At 38.2% G+C, this 20,873-nt stretch overlaps 1 long non-coding RNA gene across 1 annotated transcript in view; it reads left to right on the top strand.

Annotated features, from left to right (window-relative positions):
* The window catches only part of LOC127970804 (uncharacterized), a 4,579-nt gene extending 314 nt beyond the window's left edge, over positions 1-4,265 (top strand). The window contains exons 1-3 of the long non-coding RNA XR_008156682.1: positions 1-89; positions 2,959-3,155; positions 3,802-4,265. The exon at positions 1-89 is cut by the window's left edge and continues 314 nt beyond it. This is a non-coding gene — a long non-coding RNA (uncharacterized LOC127970804). The remainder of the gene's footprint in view (positions 90-2,958; positions 3,156-3,801) is intronic.
* The last annotated feature ends 16,608 nt before the right edge of the window (positions 4,266-20,873 follow it).

Raw genomic sequence — 20,873 nt, 5'->3', positions numbered from 1 at the left:
TGATGTCTGGAAACGACGCGTGGACACAGAAGTGACAGTGGGTGGTTTCGAGAGTGGCCAGCGTGGATAATGGCAGCCGGGCGATGGAGGTAAAAAGGCTCAATGCTATTAGAGATGCTGAGGTTAATTATCAGAGTTAACAAATGTGCATTTCTATGTGCTTCAGAATGTATCTATTAAAATGTCAAAATGTCAGTCTGTTAAGAACTTCAAGCTCTTAAATAAAAATTACACAAAATATGCTGACCTTTTATAAATATATGTAATGCAAATGATCAATTTTGAATTCAAATAGTCGTATTTCCTTAAGGTGTATGACTAAAATTGGTTGGTCTAGCTCTCATGACAATTGCTTTTATTTCATTTTCAATAAAAAAAATATATTATTTCTTTATACATAAAAAAGTGTTTAATCTTAATTTGAATTAACATTTCACCAATCCAGATTTTTCAGTCACTTTTTGCAATCACTATGTAGGACATCTCAACAGGGCCGACAACCCACCCACTACTCACACTGCAAAGCTCAGAAACAATTACAATTTTCTAATATTCTACAGATTTCATTAAACCATTTAGCCTTATTTAAAGTTGATTTCAAACATATTTAAGGCACTTGAAGAATGCACTGACAATGCTTTTTATTTATCCATTTATTTTTTTAATGAGATGATGAATCTCTTTAAAATATAACTCGTGTCAAAACACATTTGAATAAGATGCTGTAATCCTTAATGAAATACATACTGTATTAGTGTGAGTCTCAGAGGAATTTAACATGGTGCTAAATCACTCTATAAATAGATCACAAACCAATTAAGCCTGTGATGGCTAATCCAAGATGGGCCTGTATACGCTTTTTTTTTCAGTCTTCTGTAGTCTTAGAAAACCAGAGTGATGGCTTTCGCATAACTCGCCTGTCCATGTTTCATAGACCAGAGAGAGCACATCTGCGTTTCCCATCCTCCCTTGTTTTAAAGTCCCTATAGGTGCATTTAAATTAAAGCGGTTCAGGTTTATAAAATGTTAGATTCACCGATAATCGGAGGTCTGACGTGACCCCAAAACAATTCATTTTAGACTAGCTTGACATTATTGAGATACCATGTGTTCTAGGATCTGATTGGAACGTCTGGAGAAAGAAATATGCATGCCTCCCTAGAATCATTGACACTTACGTAACTCGGCTATCGTGATTGCTGTGGTGAGAGGTGTGTGTGTGTCTCCTCGTGCACCAGAGAGACTGAAGCGTTAGCTGCAAATCCTGCCTGCCGTCAGGGTTTTATCCTTGGCCTAAGAGCTGCCTGATCAATGGCCCTGCTCTTTTGAACAGCAAAATCCCACTGAACTTTGAAAGCTTCTCACTCATCACACCGTCACCTCGAGCCAAAGCGCAGGGAAACAGTATGAGACGGAGAATACAAAACACGAGCACCTTCACGTTTTTTAAATAAAAGAATTTGACAAACTGACGAAACTCTTTGGAGAGAAATCATCATTTCTTTAAAACGAGAAAATGACATGAGAATTATGTGGGGAGCCAGCCAAGCTTGGGATTTATAAAACACTCAACAAATACCCCTTTGACTGAATAAATGTAAAACTACTCCGTTCAGTTACGCTGGCAAGGTGCAGAATTTAACCCCTTGAGAATCTCCTGGAATCTGGAAACATCACTAATGTTGCTTGTACGTTGCCAAAACCCATCACTGCTAACACCCCTCCCCCCCCCCAGCCAAACGTCTGCATTTCCTTTAAGTTGTTACTTATTTCTGCAGACAGATGTAATCGTTCTCGAGCACTGATATATTTTGTCGGTGATGTGCCCTACATGCTAACCCTCATTATATATCATAAAACAGCTGAAAACTCATATGTGCATTGATTTTTGCCTCAGGCCTCTGAGTGTGCGCTCAAAGCAATGCTCTCAAAGAGCATCAGAGAGCATGACACAAGCAAGACTATTTGGCACAAGTTATAACCTTTGATATTTTGACAACCTTTTGACAACCAAACCTGCTGGAAGCTACTGGTTAAAGTTGAATTCAAGTAGTACAAAAAGTACAAAATTACTTCCAATTTTTCCCCCACTATGTAATATTAGAAAATATTAAGGGAATAAATACAAAAACAGCAAGCTAGGCTATATACTGTAATGCATATTTTGAAGTAGTTTCATCTTGTCGTCTCTGAGAGAATATGCGTCATCAGATGGCGAAAGCGCCGTCATTCCATTTTTACTTTAACTTTCTGTATTGTAAATTGACTGAGATTAAGACCTTCACCTGCGAAACTCTTTTACAAAGTTTGCACATTACTTGAGTGTGATATCCCTTGGCTCGCCTTCATGGTTTAAAATAGAAATATTTAAAACATTGCGACGTAACCAATTACCCCGTACCAAATGTACCAATCCGTGACACCACTGTGTCGTGTAGAACTGAACATAATTGCGTTGGATTACAGCATGTACATGTAATCATTACTACTTAGTAAATTTATAAAATAAGAAACGTACTTAGAAAATAGTTTTAGTATAATTGCACTTTTACATTATGAAATATAATGTTAAAATAATTAGTATTTTGAAAAATTCTACCATTGTAACACAGTCCAACGCACATTCGGTTATCAAATTAAAGCGGTTATTGTTTTGTACTAAACTGTGTTCTGGTTTCCATAGAAAAAAGTCCTGCATCAGGTTATTTTGTCCAAAATGTAATTATATAATTAAACTGTATCCACAAAATATAATTCACTGGTGATTATGATATCAACCTGAGGTCGTCAGCCTAGATTTCTTTTATCATTACTGTCGAAACCATTTAGAGTCTCGCCGAATCCATTTTAAAGAGTGGAAAGATCTTTGTTTTGTGGTCAGGTTTAAGTTTCCCATTGCTGCACTTTTCACTACAGGTTTGACCTCTTTAGCTGTTCTACATTTATACCCTTTTACAGCTGCACAACAAAAAAGAGAGCCAGAACAAAGCCAGACAATTACAGTCAGAAAGATCTCATCGCTTTGGGGCAAGGTGGACAGCACAGAGCCACGCTCATCTTACACGGCTCTCACACAGACTGGCAAAAGGCATCCAGCCCGTGAGGAGCCTCTGAGAGGTAACAGGATGGGGAATTCCAAACAAAGAGACAGGCAAGTTGATTCTTGCAGAAACAAGAGCATTTTCTTCAAAAATTGTGGTCACTGCTTTGGCACACAGCCTGATGTTGTTCAAAAGCATTTAGAAGTACGAGCCCAGGGCCCAACGAACCACCAAGACCTGCCTTCACCGCTTTCTAAAGAAGCGATAGTGTGAAAATAAGGATAAGGTCTGACTAATTTTCATTACCTTAACTGAACGTTTACTACAGAGTACATTATGAATTTATCAGCAGGTAGATGGGCACTGTACACACAGGGAGAAGCCAAAGTCGTCTCTCAGTGATTCTGTAGCTCTCCATGGTGTCACACTCCACAATAACACTGTAATGTCATTCTGAAATAAAGAAGTTTTGCACATGAGTGGCTCTGCTTTTGTCCTCAGGGTTACTTTATGAAATTAAAATAGAGTGAATGAGACTCCCTTTGAAGGCCAGACAGATAGAGCGAGGGAATGAGAGAAAGAGAGAGAGAGTGGGAGAAAGAAGGGGGCTGGGGGCAAGCAATAGGAGCGCAATTAAAATTGCACACACTGGCGAAATCTTTTTCTTTTAAAGCACAAGTCCTAGCCCTCTTTAGGGAGCTCATCAACCCCTTCTCCTTTTGAAGATTTCACAGTGTTTTTTCTCTCTGGTTTTAGGCAGACAACGAGGTGCTGGACGCTCCATTATGGCCTTGTTTGCTCCTTGTATGCAGAATCATCCATACAATAAAAGCGAAATTAAAAGTTCTCAGATGTGCGGCACTGTTGGCACATGCTGCTAGTGTACGCACATTCTCTCTGCCCCCGGATGGATTGAAGATACCACGTTCACATGGGAGTGAAGGCCAGAGAGCAGAAAACGTGAGAGGATGCCTTCTGCCTATCGATGAGGTGCAGATGTTTTCAATAGCATTAGCTGCTGTTGTACAATGCATTTTAAAATGCTTAAGCTTCTATATATGTGTCACAAAATGGGGTAATCACTTAAATAAATAATCCTCATGATGCTCCAAACCCATATGCCATTTTCAAGAAAGTTTAAATATCTTACACTGGAAACTCCTTTCCATGCAATTGCTTTTAAGCTTCAAAAGTATGTAAATGCTAATAAAGAATCATAAGATGTGTTACGCTTCATGCTCTATAATAAAAGTCATCTGAATTCATACACTAACTGTGTGAGGAACAGAATAAAACACAAGTCATTATTATTCACTTACAATCTTAATATCTGCCAATGTTTTTTCTAAGCGCATTAAAATAACCAGCAAACACTAAACTAGCAGAGCAGGCTAATTAGATAGTGCTTTGTTAATCTTTAAGACTAAGTAAATTTACTAAGAAAGACTAACTAATGGAAACTGAGGGAGGTAAAAAAAAACATATTTGACCATCTGCACGCACAGTTATCCTTAAAGTTATTAATTAACATTTCTAATAACATGAACTAATATCAAACTAATAATGTTTTTATTGATGTCACTATTTTTAACCACAAGCAACAATATGAAACAAGGCTGGCAAGCCAACCCTATTCAAGTCAAGAAGAAAGTTTACACTTATGTGACTAAACAACAAGATACATGCACTATTACAACCAATACTGAACCTTTCACTATCAAAGAACACAGCTGCAAACTTATAGCCTCTTTAAGTAATTTAACTCAAACCTGCAGTCAAACAGCCTCAAAGCATGCTGGGTAACCAGCAAGACTACAATATTTTCATGATTAAAACTATATACAGTATAAAACTATAATTTTGATTTATATTTTCTATCTTTTTTAAAAATCAGTTATTAGTTCTTTCAGGCAAAGAAATTGCTTTGGAATCTATCAGTTATATGGTGGGACTAATGCTGCCTTCACTGTACATAAGCTCTAAGGTCATTTATAACTGACCATTGTTGTTGTTTAAAACAATCTTAGGATTTCAAAATAAGGATTGTAATCATTGGATATTTGCTTTTACTAAAGCTCACTCGAATTTGTTTTAGATATGTCATTATGGTGCCTTAAAATATTTTTTTCTTAATACAAAAAAGGCTAGTTTTGGGTGAACTATTGTTTACTGTGTGCGTCAGGTGTGTTGCAGTGTAGTTGGTCGAGCATGCAGATGGGGTGGGCAGCATGTAGTGTCTGTGCACTGAGGAACGCGGTAATGGACGGGGATGAAACATCGATCTGACACTTCTAACTGCATTCCTGTTTTTACATTTCTCTAATGACAGCTGCTCCAAAGACAGTCTGGAATGTTTCCAGTGTCAAATCAGCCATATCCAGAGCATGTTTCACCTCTTGACGCATGCATACTCTGTGCTCATTCTTTCTGTGTGTGTGTGTTTGCTGTGAGGTCATGTGTAAGAATGTCTCTGGTGATGCATCAAGATTAACCTGTTTCATGAAAAGAAGGTATGCATGCAGGACGCTGCCTGCTTAATCTACAGATGTGCAGCAACACTGCACACACCCCATCCATTATACGGCTGTGTCTTCTGATGGGTTCAGGACACTGCAACAGGGCATTATGGTTTCATAAATGATAATTTATGCAGCCATGTTAAAATCTGGCCACAAAGTCTCATCACTGAGCTCTTCCTTGCGTCTTCCCAAGTTAATTACTAGGTCAAAAAAGCAATTTGTACCATCCAAGAACAGATCCCTTTCCAAACACCTTGCGCATTATGCAAAAATGGCAGATGCTGGCAACACCTCCTGAACAAGCTGGTGCACCGGTGAGAAAGACGGATGAATGCGGAGAGGCATTTAACGCATTAATTTAGTTTGTTTATTTATGAAACACCCAGAGAAGACAAACTTATACGTAGATCTAACCAATGAAATATCTGAAATAATAATGCTTATTAGTATGGTAAAACAATTGCCATTTGTAAAAGTTGAAAACACGAAGGCAACAAATTTTTAAGTTACTTAAAATGGCAAGTTGCCGCGACTTAAAATCAGTTATTACTATAACAATTAATTAGGAAGTAACTTTAATAAAATATTTGTAAAAAGAGCTTGTTACTGTTAAAATTACACATTATACACATTATAAAAATACAACAATAATAATAATATCAATAATAAATAATCATAAACAAACATCATACACAATCATACACAGAACGCCATTAATTGGTACACAAAACATGTCAAGGGAAACAAAAAACTAACAAATCATTGAGAGGAACAAATGCATCCTGGCATCACATGACAACATGTTACTGAGTATGACAATCAAATCAGCAACAACAGGCTGTAAATAAAACAGGCAAAGGGTCAAACAATGCAACCCTATTAATTATTCATGCCCTAGTGCATGCTGGGTAAAGGGTGAAGAGTTTTTTTTTCTCCAGTGTAAACCCTTACCTGCCATGATAGTTGATTTAATACCAATCTTAAAACAATAGAGCATTATATTAAAATTTAAATGATTAGAATAGCAACTAATGAAAAAATGCAATAATAGGAAACAGTAATAGTAAATATTTGGTTATTTTCTGAAGCAGGAATCAAACCTCACTTATGAGAAAATCTACCATATTACTGATAGAAAAAGAGAGAGGGAGTGTGTGTGTGTGAGAGAGTGAGAAAGTGAGTGAGTGATAAAACGAGTATGAGACAAACTGTGAAACAACAGCTAGCGGCATCAGACCCAAACACAGTCATAGAAAAGAGAGCAAGAGAAAAGAGAAACACTTTAGTGCTGCAAAAGCTGAGTAAGTTATTCTCTTTCAGTTAAAAGAGGGGTGTTGCCACTGACATAACAAACAACACATTTGATCCACTGGATGTATGTTACACATAGAGGGTACCAGCTTTTAGCTGTGTTGCATGTGATGCTTTTCACAGACATACTCCGGCTTTAAGGCAAAATATAATCTAAAGCCTGTATGTGTGTGTGTGTGTGTGTATTTACTTGTATGTGTATTGTGCCGCCCAGGGCACAAGAGTGTTTGCATGTTGACTTCAGAGCCAAATCAGGAGGCAATGAAGGGGACAGGTCACAGCTTTCAGCAACATGTCAACTGGACACAATAACTCATAAAATAACCTCTCTGCACATGAAAAATGCAGGCTGACTCCAGGAGAAGGGTATGTATAATTGATTCAAATGAGGAGCTCTTCCCTGCCAGGGACCGTGTGCTCGGTTTGCCAGCTGCTGTGCTGGGAGAACAGAATGTAGGCCAGAGGAAGAAGAAAGGTGCTCTGGACACAGCCTGACCCGGTGGGAGAGAAGAAATGATAGAGGACGTACCACATCAAGCCCCAGGCCATGACATTTATGACGTTAGTAAGAGTCCAAATGCTGTGCATCACTCGCATTATTTGCATCAGCTGATGCAGGACAATCGCATAGACTCCTCATTCAACAAACAAGTGAAAACCAAAGATATTGAAAAAGGTATGAATTCAGCCTTGTGTTATATGTTAAAGGGACAGTTCATCCAAAATTAAAATTCCGCTTTCATTTACTCTCCCTTATGTCATCAGTGTGACAGACTTTCTTTTGCGTTGGAACACAAAATATATTTTGAAACTACATATATATTAACAGAGTGTCTATTTACACTAAGTACAAATAGCCCATCTTGTTGGCAGAGGCTATTTATACTAACTCCGCCCACCACTGTGTGATTGGGATAGTCAACACTACAAAAGACGGTCATTGAACATCAGCTTTTTGATGAGATCAAATTTGAATCAGCCTTTTGTCAAATTTTTCTTCTCCCTTTTCAAATCTTATATCACATTGGAAAGGCATTTATTTTCAATAAAAATTAAAAAAAGTTGAAAATAAAGTATCAGGTTGGTGTAGGAAGGACATCATGTCCCAATAAGGTTGCATCACTTTAAATCATTTACATGTAATACTTTATTATTTCATATATAAATATTTGGTTTTCAACCCTGTAAATTCAAACTATTGTGTAATGGAATATTATTTCTTTTTAAATATCTGTCATATTAGTGTTTAAGTTGGAGCTGAATGAATATCACAGCATAGCTAGAGCTTTCCCCAAGCACCATCATCTCAACATGCAAATGAGGGAAGACGACAAGCCTGTACCTGAAGGAAAGGAAGACACTTTTCCCCATTAAATCTTCTTGTTCCTCTTGAGCCATATGGCTTTTATTACATAACCTAAGTGTGTTTAAATGTGGTTTAAAAGTTACATTTCAGCCAGACTAAAGCAATGATTTTTCATATAAAAAAGTGAAATCACTTCAGGTTTTTGCGGTGTCAGACTAACAGACCTGGATAATGCCATTTACTCACAAATATTCAAATATTACAGAACTATTGCACATAAATAGACTTATGGAGTCCTTTCTCCATAATGTCTTTAAGAGAAAAATAGGCTTGCATATATTCTTTTTGAAGAGGTGAAAGCTGGTTTATTAAGCCTTTTAGCACTCCCCCAACAACCATCTCCACCCCCAGGACAAAGGTCCTGCCAGTTGCATCTACGCACAGCAATTACCCCGGCCAAATCAATGGCCATTGTTTCTGCTGGTAACCTTGCGAATAAATCAGGCTTTAGCTTGAAAGTAGTTAACGCTACCATTCCTGCCGCCCAGTTTTCAAGGTCATTATCTGATTTTGTCGAAGAAAAACACTGTGCCTTTCCTCCTCTTGTTTTCCTCTTCGTTTCCTTTTTTCTTTTTTTTTTCTCTTCTCACAGCTGAATGGCAACCCCTAATCAAGTCTTGACTGAACACCGATTTTAATCACCCGTCACACAGAGCTGCCAAATTCCTACAGGCAAATAGCCATGAAAAATTTACCAGCAATTCCTCACCTTGCACCATGCAGCTATTTGTTGTTATGCTTACATGTATAAAATAATATATTATTGAGTGGCCAGTCTGCAGAAAGGCATAGAGGAAGAAGGCATGGAGTGATTCCAAGGTCAGCGCTCTATGCCCGGGGACTAGACAATCGATATCATTTAGTCAATAACTTCTTTATTACTCCACTATTACTCCCAGCAAAATGATTTTGGAGTTAAAACACATTTTTGTATAAGCAGTTCATATAATATTGAGCAGAATAAAAGCACTACTCAGATTTTTTGGTTGGCCCGTTCTAGTGAGGTCAGCGCCAGTGCCCATCAGTGCTACTGTAACCTTCTTTCCTATCTTGTTAAACTGGGGTCTCTCACAGGGGGCCAATTATATGATGCGGTAAGCACACAAACCTGGGTGGCAGCGTGTGTGGTGACAGTCGACGTTTCCCCGTCCCAATGGTGTGTCTGCGTTAGGTTTTTACAATGCAATCCCTGCATGCAGTAACTGCAGCGCCCTAGGTGAAGGACACTGAGACGCAATAAATATGGATGCAAAACCAAAAATAATATTATAATAGTACATAAAAAGACGCCACCATCTTCCCCTATCTGGTAGCATACAAGTAGCGCTTTACTGCGGCTTGTAAAAGTGCTTTATCACCTGCCATTGCATGCACAGAGGAGAGACGAATGACACATTGCCGTACCAGGTTGCATTAGGGGCGCTTTGCATCTTTCTTTTTGAAGACTACACATCTTTCTTGTCCTATTTCACTTGTTTTGTAGAAAAAAAAATATTATTGCACTTTTCTTGATCTTTTGATTATATGTTGTTTGCTTGACTGCTCTTAAAATGCTGTAATTTCTGTAATGAAATTCTTCCATATTGCTAAACCTGTGACCGAAAAGAACAAAAACAAACCGTAAGCAGTGTTCTTGAAATAAATCTGCAAATGCTACAGAACCCAGGCGTGTGCCATGACAGACAGCCCCTCAGCGGGAGCTTCAGGTGATCTCCCTGTCCATTAAAGCAGGCCCAGGTGTGGACTTTACTCAATGGAGTAATCCATGAGGGAGGTGAACAAACAAAGCCTCTCATTGACGAATGGCTGTGCGGTCAGTAACACTTTGGATCTGACCCAAATAAAGAGAGAGAAAACCAACCGCAATATCAACGATGCTTGCCATGGAAAATTCTTCTCTCAAAGAATGACTTAGGAAAATAACTATATATTTTATTGTTCTTTGCAGAGGAATGCTTTTCTTTGGAAGCGTTTCTTCTTAAATCGTATTTGGTCCGTTTGGTAATTTTTCCTTTTCTCTTAAATCAATTGAAATGGTAGAAGACAGTTTATTCACATCACTTTTTTCCAGTGGGTTTTCTAAAGGGATTAATGATGCACATTTAATTAAAGTGGATTGAAAAGATACAAAATGATTAAAATTAATTGTGTGTTATTGTTTTATATTACCAGATTTATTTAATTTAATAGTTTAGCACTACTTGTTGTAGCTTTATTGTGGTCAAGCTTCAAAGTCATGGTGGAAAAAGTAGACAGTACCAAACAACTCAATACAACCACGTGCAATTTTTCAGCAACTAAAATCAACGATAAATACCCCAAACCCATTTCACACACTTTAACTGACTCAAAGATGTGACATTTTGTGTACCTCTAAAAACAAAAACAAAAAAATAAAAATAAAAGTACAACTATTTCAAAAGAAGAATATACAGTTATTTTCCTTTATACATGTTTTTCCCCTTCTTTCCTTTCTTTGCAGGGAGAGCTGGCTTCACACTGAATGGGGCACTTTGCTGTGCTGGCAGGTTATGTGGGTAGTCTGTGTGCAAAAAAAAAAAAAAAAAAAAACCCGGTAAGGTCTGCAAGATCACAGAGGGGGTCAGACAATGTGAGTGTTGTTTTACTGAGAGCAGACCCTTGCAGACTCTTTAATAGCAGCCATTTCCTCCCTGTCTCTCTCACCAGACGGAGAGCTTTAAGGGCTTGGTGGCTCTGATGCTTAGGCCCTGCACCCCAACACACAACACAAATATACCACACTCATTTTTATCTGAGATGTCTGTGTGGAAAAAAAAATAAGTAAAAAAAAGTTCAAAATTAGAACAATTGTTGAGCAATTCACAATTATGCTAATTCATGTATGGCTAAACCTCTATGATTAAGAAATAAAGAAAAATTTTCTCAATTGACAACATATTTCAAAATACTCCTGTAAGATAAAATATTAGATTTTATGCAAGTCATGTTACTTAAGCGATATACAAATGCAAAAGTTGGTTATTATTTTTATTATTATTTTCCTTTTTATTATATAATGTGTTTATTATTAGCATCATAATTATATTATGCAACAGAAAAAGACACAGACACTGTGAAATACACTGCTACTGAGAAATGTTGTGTGAGGCTGGCCACTCCGCTCACACGATTTAATGGAAATCTTAATAGCACACCAAGCATTTCATATTTTAAAAGCCTGCAGTCAGCATGACTCGCTGAATTAACATATAGCGTTGCAGACCGAGCGATTATATGGCATCGATTTACAAGCCCCCTGCACGGAGGAGACACATTTTCTACAGCACGTGTTGGTCGCGGCTCATCCGGTCTTAGCGCCACAGCTACAGCGATACACGACAGAGACCTTTAATGAACGATGGCACTCCAAATGTATAAAAGAGAGAAAAAAGAACCATTCTTTTTTTTCAGGCATATGAGAGATTAGCCTTTAAGTATGAGACACGTTGATGACACACACAAGCCTGGTGCATGCAGAAATATTTCCCTCGCTCTCTATACACCCTATACTTCTTTTTCGTTTTCCCCCCTGTAAAGAGCGGCGGACAACATCAGCACATCAACACATCGCTTCTCCAGCTTAACATTTCTGAGCAGCGATGAATCATTCAAGGCTTAATGTATTCAGGACAGGCCAGGACCAACTGCTGCTATCAAAGGACTAGGCTGAATAACTGTAATAACTGGAAAATTATTTTGATAGCCTGAAACAATCTTATATATCACAGAACTTTATTAAAATAATATCAAATCAAATTAGCCTGTATCCCCATAATGAATTAAGTAACAGGTTACGCTGATATTAATCTCGGCTAGCTCGCAGGCATTGCGGCAGGAGCATTTAATAAGCTGGTCCCTGTTGCTCTGAAGGGCTAAAAATCCTCGAGTACCCGTGCTTATTCAGGGAAAAATACATCAAAAGACTCTCCCCCTCTCTAAATAATGTGCCCGTTTTCTCTGCCTTTGGTGAAATTATTCATAAGGAGAAAATCTTGGTGAAATCTCGTGAGGGTTCTGATTAGCAGCTGACCCGTGGGGATGGTGCGTATCCTAATCCCCTAAATGCCTCGCCGTTCAACCCCCTCCCCTTCGCCTCCATCCGTGCGCCGAGGAGCAGGCCCTGAAATAATAATATAATCATGTTTTCTTACGGCGGCGCGGAGCAGACGGGCCGAGCGGGAGACGCGCTGGGCCTTTCCCCGGTCCGGGTGCAGCTGTCTGGGCTCACGCTCGCTCAGGCCCCAGCCTGACTCTCGAGCCCCCCGGCTCAGCTCCCTCTCGCGCTCTTCCTTGGATACTGTCCATTTTCAGGGCTAAGAACCTGCTGGAGGCTCTTTAAATTTTTTAATAGAGCCCAGATGAAGCAGTGCTGGGGAGAGGAGAAGACAGCTCGTGTCAGTTTTTTCCCCGAGCTCCCAGAGGCCTAGTAGCCCTGTAATGATCTGGTAAGGCTACAGATTAAAGTCGAGCTGGAGTCCAAGAGAAGGGGGGAAAGAGAGCTGCCATCTCACACACGTTCACACACACTCACACACACACACAATCGCCCGCTCTATCTGGCACTTACAGACTCACACAGAGGCAAACTCTGTTATCTCTCTGTCTCTATTCCTCCCTTTTTCTTATCCTTATCTCTCTCTTCCACTCTCACACTACCTCTATTCTGCTGTTTTATGTCTCTCACTGGTCTACTGGACCCAGCTTCTCTCTCTCCTGGAGAAAAGGAGGCAGTTGGACAGATGAGGGCGAAGGGGGGAGTACTGTACGTACTGTTTGCCGCCACCGTTTTCCCTCTCATCCTGCCTCCCTGTTTCCTCCAGCAGCCCTTTTTGTGTGCTATCTCGAGGTTATCTTTCCTCTTCAACCCATCCTCTTTTTCTACTCCTCCTTCCCTGCTCTCCCCCAGGTCTGGCCGACTTGTTGTGTTGCCCTGCAAACTGTGCTACATAACCATCCTCCAGGGTGGACACTAAATCTTTTGATGCAGGCGTAGTGGTGATAACATCTGAACTGGGGAGGCTTCTCAGGGCGTGCTTGACAGATGTAGCGGGGCCTTTTAGGATTTAGAGCCGAAGCGTATCTATTACGGGTGCTGCCGCAGCGCTTGGCAGGCCCGTCTGATAATCTCCCATGAATTTCTGTCCAACTTATCACAGGCCCAGGACAGGTTTCTGCAGGAAAGAGGAAATCATTGAATCTGCACCTTTGAAGATGCAGGGTCGTTGAAACAGGGGCGTCTGCACTGATGAGACACAAACAAAATCATTTTCATAGATGTTATTCTTATGTGCAGCCAAGTTCAGGGGCAGGAGCATCAGTCAGACCAGGTCTCTGTGGGAATGACCAAATGAGCAAAACGGACTAATACTTTTGACCATGAAAGTGACTCATACGGCCTTGAGAAGTGAACTGTATAGGAAATAAAGGTAACCGTAACTCATATTATATGTTCCAAACTTATTTCTACACACAATTTAAATATGGAAAGGAATTAAGGGTAGGTGGGGGTTATGCTAAACATTGTAAAGAAGTGATATACAGATGGAGAGGGAAATGTGACCGTAAGATTGATAAACAAAACCAGGCTGTGGGCTACTATTGAGGACTGAAGATACTGTGGTAGTTAGATAGACAGCTTTGTTGTGAGACAAAAGGGAAGTGTGGCTTTTGTCTGGGCCTGCACACGTGTGTGTTTTTGTATGCTTGTCTGCATGTGTGTGTGTTTCAGAACAGCATGTGAACAAATATTTATGTTTGTTACTCCCCTCTGGAGGTTTTGATCCTGTGCCATCTGGCAGCTCGTGGGGATGCGGCCCGTCATCTTCCTCATCTGATGCTTTGCCCCCGTGCCCTCCCCTCTACAACCCTCCACACCTCCACTCACCCCGTTGGCTTCTTGCTCTGTTTTTCTTCTCCAACTCTTCTGATCTCCATTTTAGAGCTTTCCTATCAGTCTACACTCTTCGTGCTGCACGATATACACAAAGGGTTAAAAATTCATTTTTGGTCACACCTGCAAATGGAAGTGGATTGAAACAAAATTGTATAGGCCATAAATATTTTTTAATTCACATAAAACTATAAAATAAGATATTTTGCATGAAGTTTATTTAAAATAATAACAATAATGATAAAAATGTGTATGTCGCTGGGGTATATTTTTAGCAATAGCCAAAAAAAAAAAAAAAAAAAAAAAAAACACTTTGTATGGGTCAAAATTATAGTTTTTTCTTTTATGCCAAAAATAATTAGGATATTCGATAAACATCATGTTCCATGATGATATTTTGTAAATTTCCTACTGTGAATATATTTTAAAACTTAATTTTTGATTAAGTTTTAAAAGTAGTATGCGTAGTATGCGTTGCTAAGAATTCATTTGGACAATTTCAAAGGCAATTTTCTCAGTATTTAGATTTTTTTGCACCCTCAGATTCCAGATTTGCAAAGGTCGTATTTTGGCCCAGAATTGTCCGATCCTAATAAACCATACATCAATGGAAAGCTTATTTATTCAGCTTTCAGATTATGTATAAATCTATCTTTTTTTTATTGTCATTTGTCTTCTAAAATATGAGAACGCAAAAGCCTTTGATTTGAAACTTGCATAACTTCCATCAACAACATTCAGATATCGTTGTCAAAGTTGAGTTTCAACCATGTAATATTGCAGTTTCTATGTTTATTTACCCACCCAAGCCAATTTTCTGCATTTGGAGCTAGAGACAGTTAATGTTGGATCCTGCATACACAGAAATCCAGCATCAAAAAAATAGCATGGGAAAAATTTAAATATACAGTGGCAGCTTTAGAATAACAGAAAGGTTTTGTAGAGGTTAACAGGAGTACGTTTACAATTTTGTCTGTGATACCATCTGTTAATTGTTTGTGTATGTGTGTGTATAAATCTGATTATGAATGAGAGCGAGGGAGATTGAGGGAAGCAGTTCAAAAATTCTGTAATTAAATCATTTTCTTGTCAAACTTCATTATGCAAATTAATCGTTAAGCTTTTTGTCAGGTACTCGGCTCTTAAAGAGAAAGATCTATATCTACAGGAAATGACATTGAATCAAATCACAATTATTTAGTCTAGCCTAGCAATAGGGTTCTTGAGATATCATAATATTGACGATTACAGAAAATTACACTATGAGTATTCAGGTAATTATTTCTCTGACTGCTCATTTGAACTCATTCAGTTTTTTCTCCATGATCAGTCATCTTACAAGGTATAGAAAATAATAATCTGCACACTTCACTTCTCAGAGTCAGGTTGAGATGAAATGCCTCTTTTTTTTTTTTTTTTACAGAAATGATATTATTGACTCTAGTCGAGGCAAGTTTTGACCTATGATTGTGAAGAAGCCTTTGTGTATGTGTGTGTGTGTGTGTATACAGTATACAGTGTGTGTGTGTGTTTTGCTCAGAGGAAGGTAAAGGCTGAGGTGAGTTTGAAGGAGACCGGGGTCCTAAAAACTATCCTCAGGACACACACCTCTGTGAACATGTGCTCTACTTCCTTCAGCTGTGGCCTTATACACACACACACACACACACACACACACACACATGCACGCACATACACACGCACGCACACACAAATGCACAAACCAAACTTCAAAGCAGACAGATCATATTAAGACAACTTATCTCAATGAGTAATTGCATATGTCTTAGATTAAAAACCTGTAATTCTAGAATATAATTATTTTATAGAACTGTAAGAATGGCAGCTAAGTGAATGAAGGAAGCTGAATGAAGATTTCATCCAGCCAGCTGTAATAAAGGTGCGATTCCACAGAGATATCCACAGTATGTCTTGGACACATAAGATATCTTAATTCATTACTCTCTGGGAGTTGGCAGGAATTTAATATAAAAAAGCATTGAATTAAACTGTAAATGTGATATATTTCTTTGACTGAAAATATGGCAGTTAAATGCTAAGTTGATGTTGAGTAGTAGTAGTAGTAATAGTACTAGTACTACTGCTACTAATATCAGTTAATATAAATATATAAAACCCCTAAATTAATTAATCACATTTTTTTCAACTGCTTACACACACACACACACACACACACAAAATAAAAAAAAGATAAAAATAAAAACATACACTAATTCTCTGCTTTTGACTCAGTTTTCAATTTCATAAAACACTTTTTGCACTCCTCACATGTGCAAACACTCATTGCTTTACTTAACACCAACCAATCATGTCTTTAGAATAGGCCAACAAATACACATCTACACATCTACACAGCTACTCATGGTCAATGTATTTCTTTTCTTTTATACTGTTTAATGCTGTATTCACAACACAAATGCTTTCAGTAAAAAAAAAAAAAAAGAAAAGAAAAAAAAAATGGTTTCAGTCTTTCTTTTGTCTTTACCAATACATTTTCAACATCTATCTGCCAATTACTTCCAATCGTGTATAAAACTATACGTAGGAGCTCATGAAAGAGCATTAGGTTTTGAATAACTGTGTATATAATATATCCAAAGATATTATATTATGACAAAGATGTTTTCAATGTAAGGCACATGTTTGCTTTTGAGATGTGTTTTTGAAATTTTGAATGCAGTGCTTAATTTGGCAAGGGATGTGAGGCATTTTGCATGTGCAATTCTTGGATTTTGGTGTTAATAAAAAAGGCACATTTTTTTTTAAATGTAAGCAGTTGAAAATAAAAATGTAAGTTGTACATGACCAGGAAAAAAATAAAAATAAATATTTTTATTTATTTATTACTATTATTAGCCATCATCTTCATCTAAAAGGTGTTTTTTAGGTGCAAGAGTGTGAGGTTGACTGCCCTGGAGGCCTGTAGAAACACATGGCCAATCTTCCCCGGTCACCATTGTCACTTTTATCTTCCTCTCCGCTGTTTGATGTCAGATTAGTCCAGGAATAACTAATTCTTTATTCTTCTGAATCTGGCACACTGAGGGAACTTTGTTGTAGTCCTGGGAGGCAAACAATGCTTGGAGGAGTTAAACCTAATGAAAGCCTTTGATCCTGCAAAATATTAGAGAGAGCGCAAGAGGAGTGAAAACAGTCAAGTTGCTGAAAATCCGACTCGAAATCAAAATGCAAATGTTATTGAAATGTGGGGATTTCACCCCCCCCTCTTTCTTATAATTAATAATTCCATTGTTTTGTTTGTATTAGTTTTAACCTACTAAAGTATAAAGGCTTTTCTCACAGGAGTGGTACTCCATATTTATACCACTGACAGTGCTATTTTCAAAATGCACAAATTAAAATGTCATAATGCTAAATTATAAATATGGAGACCAAGAACCAGGGGAGGGAAAGAAAAAAAGAATCTGAAAGAGACGAGGGAAGTTTTGTTTTGTGTGTGTTTGTTTTAGGTGGATGCTAAGTCCTCTCTGCTTCTTATTTTATTATGCTAGTTTTCCCTAAAGCAAAGGGGGTGTGCTAGTCGTGTCTGAGAGGCTGTCTAATGACTGCTTTGTTAGGCTGTCAGAGCTTGTGATGAGAAGAGTAGAGAGGCAGCTGACCCAAGTGTTCAGGATGTGACAGTAAACATATGTCACCAGAAAGTGTTGACAGTGGCGAACACCGAGGATAATGGGACGCTGTGATGCTTGTGCACACAAGTTTTCTGCAGCATCCACCACAGGACATGAACAGAACCATTTATTTTTTGGATTATGGTAGACAATGCTGGGCTATTGTAGATATATAAGAATTAGAACATTTCTGAGAGCAATGGCAAAACATATTAGATTAAGCTACAGTGTTACAGACCATTGTTAAAACAAGAGAACTACAGACTATTGAAATCTTGCAACACTCATTCAATCAGTATGAGTAGTATTTGAGTAGGTTTTAATTTTTGTAAAACCAAAGACCCTCAAATATGTTGATGCCCCTGAGAGGGATTCCCTTTAAAATATAAGTACACTTATAAAAAATATTAAGTGTCCTATTATAGTGTGATATTATTAAAACTGTTAAATTCATGTTGTTTCCTCAGTTGACTTTTGCCATTGTACTGTATCAGTACTTGTATACCTGTAAACTTGTATAGTTAAAAAAATATTTTTATTAGTTTATTTTAATATTTTCAATTAGATTTAAATTTTAGGTTAAGTTTTAGTAAGTTTGCTGTGTGTTATATATATATATTTGATGTGTGTTATATATATATATACATAACATATGTTATATATATATATATATATATATATATATATATGTTATATGTATGTATGTATATGTATTTACAGCATATTGTTTTCCCCATAGAGTAATTTTTTATGCATTAACATAAAAGTAAATATTTTCAAGTAAATTCACTTTCCAACTTTAGATAAAACAGTATTATTACATTATTAAAGTATTAAAGTATTAAAATTTGCATGAATGTTTTTAAATAATATCTGCTTAATTAACACTTTAACATCTAAAAATAATTTCTTTCTTTCTTTTTTCTTTCTTCTTACAATACATTTATTTGAAATATCTTAGGCCCCCTGTTTGAAATGACAGGTATTTGGATTAGACATTAACATATGAGATCAGTATTCCAGTAAAACCCTTTGTACAGGAAGGAGTCTGTCGCACTGATGTTGATGTTTGTTCAAGTACGTGTTTCCAAGGTGTGACTGGTCTGAGGGCTCAGCTCACTGGACTGATAAAGTGCAGGCCTGTTGCCCAGAGGTTGAATGGGCTCCACCGTCCCCTCCCCATCCACTCTTTTTATTCCTTCCCCTCAGTTTCTCTGCCTCAATCTCAAGCAAAGCAAATAAAGAGATGTTGAGGAGGTGGCAGGGTGGCAGACCCCCCAAATGTAAAGTGTGCGCAATCACTCAGATACAAGTGGCACCGCTAAAAATTGCCCTCATACATCAGCTTATGGTTTACAGGCGCTGACAGAAAGGACGTTGAAAGGTCAGAAGGAAAAACATATAGATGTGTCAAAGCCTGCGCTCAGGGCAGCAGGACTGCGGGATGATGAGAAGTGAGATGGGCTCTGGAGGGACCGGAGAAGTGCTTGATAGGGCAGGATTTGTTTTTCTCTCGCTCTCTCTCTCTCAATCTCTTCTGTTTCTTCTCTTGTAAAGAGCGGCGTGCAGGCGTCAGCACCGGAGACCAGGTACAGTTGGGCTGTAACCTCTCCCGCCGACCCCTCGTGACAAGACAGATAGCTCCATTCATCTGCAGCTGAGCAGCAGCACGGCGCTGCATTTTTCACCCCCGGCCCAGGATGGATCTGCTCGCCGGGAGGAATGTCACCAGCCTGAATGCCCTGATCTTTCACAAGTCCACCATCTTCACTCGAATCACAGCACCGCAGACAGTTTGAGAGAGCAACGGAGGAGAGATAGAGACAAGCAGTCGGACGATGACCATTTACCAGAGAACAACAGATCATGCAAAGCATATAAACAATGATCTGCTTTTAGCAACTACGCATTTCTCAAACCTAAAATGAGAGAACTGCTTCCAATCAGTGACAATGATAGTAAATCATATTTGGTGAAAATGACTTCGGCGCTGAGATCGCATGTTGATGCTATTGAGCTCTAGTGAAGGACAGTGAAGTGATGGAGAATTCATCGAGGCTGGTTTTATCCCAGCTTCAATATTGATCACTGTTTACAGATATAATCACTTTCAGATTCATTCTTCATCAGTATGGCCTCATGTATTGATTTGGTTTTACTCATGTCTCTCCATAAAGGCCCTGCATGAGTGCAAAACCCAGGGAGAGAATGTGTGTGTGGCTCATATTTATGTATGTGTGTGTGTGTGTGTGTTCATTCAGGCTGTAATTCTATTATGCTTTATGAGATATGACTCTTTGTTTCTTTGTGAGTGAACAGTGCAGCACAAAGGTCTCCTCTGCAGGAGATAATCCCACTTGAGAAGATAAAATATGATGGAAAAAACAAGCAGTAGTGATGTTAAGTACAAAATCATAACAATCAGAACGTACAACTGAATCGAACTGAACTGAGAGATGCTTATAATGCACATAGATATACTGTTTGGAGAGAGAAGTGAGTTACTTATACATGAGTAATTTTTTACCCTTTCTTTTTTATCACTATGAGTATGAACTCTCCTCACTGTACTAAGCTGACCTACATATATATATCTACATCTACATACCTTTCAATAGTATGGGGTCAGTAAGATAAAAAAATATAGAATTTAAAGGGTTAGTTCACCCAAAAAGGAAAATTATGTAATTTATGACTCACCCTCATGTCGTTCCAAACCCGTAAGACCTCAGTTCATCTTCGGAACACAGTTTAAGATATTTTAGATTTAGTCTGAGAGCCTCCTGTCCCTCTATTGAAACTGTGTGTACGGTATAATGTCCATTTCCAGAAAGGTAATAAAAACATCTTCAAAGTAGTCCATGTGACATCAGAGGGTCAGTTAGAATTTTTTGAAGCATCGAAAATATATTTTGGTCCAAAAAAAGCAAAAACTATAACTTCATTCAGCATTGTCTTCTCTTCCGTGTCTGTTGAGAGTGCCTTCACTGGAGTGTAGTGATATCCGGTTTGCGAAAGACAGTTCGAGTCAATCGTTTATTGAATCGAACTGTCCGAAAGAACCGGTTTCGC

The sequence above is a fragment of the Carassius gibelio genome, chromosome B13, assembly GCF_023724105.1.
Source record: "Carassius gibelio isolate Cgi1373 ecotype wild population from Czech Republic chromosome B13, carGib1.2-hapl.c, whole genome shotgun sequence".
Taxonomy (NCBI): Eukaryota; Metazoa; Chordata; class Actinopteri; order Cypriniformes; family Cyprinidae; genus Carassius; species Carassius gibelio.
This window is presented reverse-complemented; position numbering and strand designations above follow the sequence as displayed.